The sequence below is a fragment of the Bubalus kerabau genome, chromosome 13 (genome assembly GCF_029407905.1).
Source record: "Bubalus kerabau isolate K-KA32 ecotype Philippines breed swamp buffalo chromosome 13, PCC_UOA_SB_1v2, whole genome shotgun sequence".
In the NCBI taxonomy this organism is placed as follows: Eukaryota; Metazoa; Chordata; class Mammalia; order Artiodactyla; family Bovidae; genus Bubalus; species Bubalus kerabau.
Window position 1 is genome coordinate 47,931,369 of NC_073636.1, and position 6,450 is coordinate 47,937,818.

The following is a 6,450-nucleotide window of genomic DNA, read 5'->3' on the forward strand; positions in this document are numbered from 1 at the left end:
ATAAAGTAGAGATAGGCAATCTACCAGAAAAAGAATTCAGAGAAATGATAGTGAATATGATCCAATATTTCAGAAAAAGAAAAGAATGGAGGCAGAGATTGAGAACATGCAAGAAATGTTTAACAAAGATCTAGAAGAACCAAAAAAAGAAGAGATGAATTACACAATAATTGAAACAAAAAATACACTAGAAGAAATCAATAGCAGAGTAATGGAGAGGGAAGAATGCATAAGTGAGCTGGAAGACAAAATGATGTAAATTGTTGCCATGGAAAAGAATAAAGAAAAAAACATGAAAAGAAGACAGTCTAAGAGACCTCTGGGACAACATTAAATACATGAAACTTGCATTATAAGGGTCCCAGAAAGAGAAGAGAAAGAGAATGGACCTGAGAAAATATTTGAAGACATAATAAATGAAAACTTTTCTAACATGGAAAAAGAAACAGTCACCCAAACCCAGGTAGTGCAGAGTCCCAGGCAGGATAAACCCAAGGAAGAACATTCTGAGATCCATAGTAAACAAAATGATAAAAATTAAAGGCAAAGAAAAAATATTAAAGGTAACAAGGAAAAAAGCAACAAATAACATACAAAGAAACTCCCCTAAGATTATCACCTGATTTTTCAGCAAAAACTGCAGGCCAGAAGGGAATGGCACAATGTATTAAAGTGATGGAAGAAAAGAACCTACAACCAAGAATCTTCTACCCAGTAAAGCTCTCATTCAGATTCAACAGAGAAATCAAAAGCTTTGCAAACAAGCAAGTTAAGATAACTCAGCGACACCAGACCAGCCTTGCAACATATGCTAACAGCTTCTTTAAGTGGAAAAGAAATGACCACTACTATAAACAAGAAAATTGCAAATGGAAAAGCTCACTGGTAAAGGCAAGCACAGCTTTCTCTAGTGGCACAGTGCTAAAGAATCCACCTGCCAATTCAGAAGACACAGGAGACACGGTTTGATCCCTGGTTGGGAAGATCGTGTGGAAGAGGAAATGGCAGCCCACTCAGTATTCTTGCCTGGGAAATCCCATGGACAGAAGAGTCTGGTGGACTATAGCTCATGGGGTTGCAAAGAGTTGAACACAACTGGGCCCACAGCAAGCACAGAAAGCAAACACAAAGTAAAGGTAGGAAATTACCTGCACACAAATAAGATATCAAAATCAACAACTGTGAGAAGAGGAGAGCACAAATGCATAAGTGGATTTGAAATGAAAAGACCAGCAACTTAAAACTATTTTTTTTGCTATATCAAAACTGCATGGTAATCACAAACTGAAAACCTACAATGGATACACACACAAAAGGAAAAAAGAATCCAAACACAACACTAAAGTTCGTCATCAAATCACAAAAGAAGAGAAACAAATAGGAAGGGAAGAAAAAAGACTTACAAAAACAAATCTAAAACAAATAAGAAAATGGCAACAGGAGCATGCATATTGATAATTACCATAAATGTTAATCTATTAAATGCTCCAGTCAAAAGACATCAACTGGTTGAATGGATACAAAAACAAAAAACATATATATGCTGTCTACAAGAGACCCATTTCAGATTAGGGACACATACAGACTGAAAGTGAGGGGATGGGAAAAAGTGTTCCATGAAAATAGAAATCAAAAGAAAGCTGGAGTAGCAAAACTCATATTAGACAAAATCAGTTTAGTTGCTCAGTTGTGTCCAACTCTTTGTGACCCCCTGGACTGCAGGACTCCAGGCTTCCCTGTCTGGCACCAACTCCTGGAGCTTGCTCAGACACATGTCCATTGAGTTGGTGATGCCATCCAACCATCTCATCCTGTCATCCCCTTCTCCTCCTGCCTTCAATCTTTCCCAGCATCACGGTCTTTTCCAGTGAGTCAATTCTTCACATCAGGTGGCCAAAGTATTGAAGCTTCAGCTTCAGCATCAGTCCTTCCAATGAATATTCAGGACTGATTTCCTTTAGGATGTACTGGTTGGATCTCCTTGCAGTCCCAGGAACTCTCAAGAGTCTTTTCCAACACCACAGTTCGAAAGCATTAATTCTTTGGCACTCAGCTTTCTTTATGGTCCAACTCTCACATCCATACATGACTATTGGAAAAATTGTAGCTTTGACTACATGGATCTTTGTCAGCAAAGTAATGTCTCTGCTTTTTAATATGCTGTCTAGGTTTTTCATAGCTTTTCTTCCAAGGAGCAAGTGTCTTTTAATTTCATGGCTACAGGCACCATCTGCAGTGATTTTGGAGCCCAAGAAAATAAAGTCTGTCACTGTTTCCATTGTTTCCCCATCTATTTGCCATGAAGTGACGGGACCAGATGGCGTGATCTTAATTTTTGAATGTTGAGCTTTAAGCCAGATTTTTCACTCTCCTCTTTCACTTTCTTCAAGAGGCTCTTTAGTTCCTCTTCACTTTCTGCCATAAGGGTGGTGTCATCCGTATATCCGAGGTTATTGATATTTCTCCTGGCAATCTTGATTCCAGCTTGTGCTTCATCCAGCCCAGCATTACACATGATGTACTCTGCGAATAAGTTAAATAAGCAGTTAAATAAATTAGACAAAATAGACTTTAAAATAAAAACTGCTACAAGAGACAAATAATGGACACTGCATAATGATCAAGTCATCAGTCTAAGAAGATATAACAATTGTAAATATACATGCATCCAATATAAGAGTATCTCAATATATAAGGGAAACACTAACAGCCACAAAAGGAGAAATCTATAGGAACCCAATAATACAGGGGTTCTTTAACACCCTACTTTCTTTTTGTGTGTGTGCTAGATCCATTTTAATATAATTATCAGTTCAGTTTAGTTCAGTTTCTCAGTCATGTCTGACTGTTTGCGACCCTATGAATCACAGCACGCCAGGCCTCCCTGTCCATCACCAACTCCCGGAGTTCACTCAAACTCACGTCCATCGAGTTGGTGATGCCATCCAACCATCTCATCCTCTGTCGTCCCCTTTCCCTCCTGCCCCCAATCCCTCCCAGCATCAGAGTCTTTTCCAATGAGTCAACTCTTCGCATGAGGTGGCCAAAGACTGGAGTTTCAGCTTTAGCATCATTCCTTCCAAAGAACACCCAGGGCTGATCTCCTTTAGAATGGACTGGTTAGATTTCCTTGCAGTCCAAGGGACTCTCAAGAGTCTTCTCCAACACCACAGTTCAAAAGCATCAATTCTTCGGCGCTCAGCTTTCTTCACAGTCCAACTCTCACATCCATACATGACCACTGGAAAAACCATCTGCCAATCAGGAAGAACAGTTTATGGATATATAACTTTTCCAGTTAACATCTGCAAGCATCAACAACAATGATCTCAGTTTATAAATTCATCAGGGGCAGAGCAATTGAAAAATGTCTCTTTACTGCTAGGCTTACCAATAATAAATTACAGGTGAAATAGGGTCCTTTTGTTTCTCTTCTCTCACTCTCCTTGTCCAGAGACATTTTATTGTAAAGTTTCAGTGCAACTCACCTCCAGCTGAAGGTAGTCTTTTTAGATAAGTACTCAGTTCCTCTGACTTTACTTATAACCTATTTAATCACAGAAAAACCTCTGCAGAGGTGGAGTTCAAGGTTGCATACAATAACAGAAGACCACAGTTTTGAAGTCTGCTGCTATTGCTGCTGCTAAGTCACTTCAGTCATGTCCGACTCGGTGCGACCCCATAGATGGCAGCCCACCAGGCTCCCCTGTCCCTGGAATTCTCCAGGCAAGAACACTGGAGTGGGTTGCCATTTCCTTCTCCAATGCATGAAAGTGAAAAGTGAAAGTGAAGTCTCTCAGTCGTGTCCTACTCTTAGCGACCCCATGGACTGCAGCCTACGAGGCTCCTCCGTATTAAAAACCATAGGTATACCATTTATATAAGATACATACTTATTGTCTCTTAAACTACATATTGACTCCTTATAGACATTATTTTTTAAATAAAGTAGTGTATCTAGGACAATTAGTTGCATAATTCACACAGCCCTGAGAAGTTTTTCAGTACCAACTATGAATCGGTCATGAAATGTGAATGAGTGTGAGACACTGCCCATTCATAATATTCAACCAAGGATTGGCTGAAACACTGGAATACCTCTGCTTAAGAAGACTCTATCCCTCTCCTCACAATTTATTTTTGTTTATTTTTGGTGGTATTTGTTTGCACACAGCTAGATTGCTTTTGATCACTTTGTGAATAAGGAAAGCTGATGATCTAAAATTATGACATGATCTTAAGTATTAAGTAGGTTGGTTTGCCCATTTCAGGTAACTGGTTGGTAGGCCACTTTAAGGCCTTTTATTTTCCTTCTATGCCTCCCAAGACATTAATCAGAAGATGAGTCTGAGTATCATACCTTATAACTCTTTTAACCAATGCCTGGCTAAGACTAGAATGTCCAGCCCAGTATATTTAAAATTCATCAACAGAAGAGGTTCTATGCTGCTGCTGCTGCTGCTAAGTCATTTCAGTCGTGTCCAACTCTGTGTGACCCCATAGATGGCAGCCCACCAGGCTCCCCCGTCCCTGGGATTCTCCAGGCAAGAACACTGGAGTGGCTTGCCATTTCTTTCTCCAGTGCAGGAAAGTGAAAAGTGAAAGTGAAGTTGCTCAGTTGTGTCCGACTCTTAGTGATCCCGCGGACTGCAGCCTACAAGGCTCCTCCGTCCATGGGATTTTCCAGGCAAGAGTACTGGAGTGGGGTGCCATTGCCTTCTCCAAAAGAGGTTCTATAGGTCATCCCAAAACCTGGAATTTCCATGAAGATGTTTGATCTTTATAATCTAAGCAGTCAGCACTGAAGTTAAGCTTCCAGGAGGCAGTACTTACAATCCAAGCAATCAGTGGTTGAGTTAAAACCCAAGCTTGAAGCTCCATATCCTTGGATGGAAAGAGAAGCTGGGAACTGATTGAGATGCCTGGTGGCTGTATTGTTATCCATGGGATTGAGTGTGGTTGCTGGTCCAGAAAGCTGGTGATGCATGAGAGTCAATAATATCCACAGTCCTTGCTCCCAGAGTAGGAAGTTGAGCCAGCATATCCTTGACTATACAACCTGAAGCCTGAGTATAGGTCATGGGATAGGATCTCTGCATGCAAGAAGAGGAGGTAGGCAAGGGATCTGACAGTGGGGATAAGCAAGCTGGGCTCCAGATAGACACAGGAGCACTGGAAATGGCTGGGACCAAGGTGCCAGAGGCGGGGAGTAAATAGGCCACTTGTTACACTGTCTGAACTCACTTCCAGGGCAGATGTCTTTGTCAGGTGTTACTTTGTTTAGACCTCCATTCTGTCATTGCTGCTGCTGTTGGTGGCACATAGTTCTTCAGTTCTTAATCCATACCTGTACCCTGGATTTAGGCAAGTTGATTTTCAGCACCACCTCCTCCCACATGAAGATATGTGGGTATTGAGTCTTAGCAAACAGTGCTTCCAGCAAATCTAGCTGCACCTGACTGAACGTTGTCCTCTCCCACTGCTGTTTCTGAGGAGTGGCCAGTCAGACTCAGTGCAACGACTACATAAGGTAATTGCTTAAGTAAGATAAGACATCTTGCTCAGGTTGTCTGGAGGTGCAAAGTTGGCCGAAATCCAGGGGACCTAGCTGGAAGGTCTTGCTTCACTCGGGGTGGACAGATTTAGGGTCCTTGATGGGTGTGTTTGGAGTGGTGGAACTAAGGCAAAACAAACAAGCAGAGGTGTTGGTTTACCGCTTTGGAGGGTGCAGCTCTTCCGTGTTCCACCACTAACATAAAAAGACACCCCACTTTCATCAATGTCTGATCATCCAGACAGAAGATCAATAAGGAAACACAGGCCTTAAATGAAACATTAGACCAGATGGACTTAGTTGATATTTATAGAATATTCCATCCAAAAGCAGCAGAATACACATTCTTCTCAAGTCACATCTAACATTCACCAGAATTGATCACATACTGGGCTATAAAGCAAGCTGCAGTAAATTTAAGAAAATTGAAATTATTTCAAACATCCTTCCTGACCACAATACTATGAATTAGAAATCAACTAAAAGAAAAAAAAAAACAAACCTGTAAAAATCAGAAACACATGGAGGCTAAACAATATGCTAATAAGAAACCAATAGATTACTGAAGAAATCAAAGAGGAAATCCAAAAGTACTTAGACAAATGAAAACAAAAGCACTACAATACAAAACCGATGGGATGCAGCAAAAACAGTTCTAAGAGGAAGGTATATAGTAATACAATCTTATCTCAGGAAAGAAGAAAAATCACAAATAAACAACCTAACTTTACACATAAAGTAATTAGAGAAGAAGAGAAAATAAAACCCAAAGTTAGTACAAGGAAAGAAATCATAAAGATCTGAGCAGAAATAAATGAAATAGAAAATAAGAAAAAAAATAGAAAAGATCAATGAAAGGAAAAACTGCTTCTTTGAAAAGATAAACCTCAGCCAGA

General features: G+C 40.3%; 1 pseudogene; it reads right to left on the minus strand.

Annotated features, from left to right (window-relative positions):
* Positions 1–4,740: 4,740 nt before the first annotated feature.
* Positions 4,741–5,503, minus strand: LOC129625181 (homeobox protein OTX2-like; annotated as a pseudogene).
* Between the last annotated feature and the right edge of the window lie 947 nt (positions 5,504–6,450).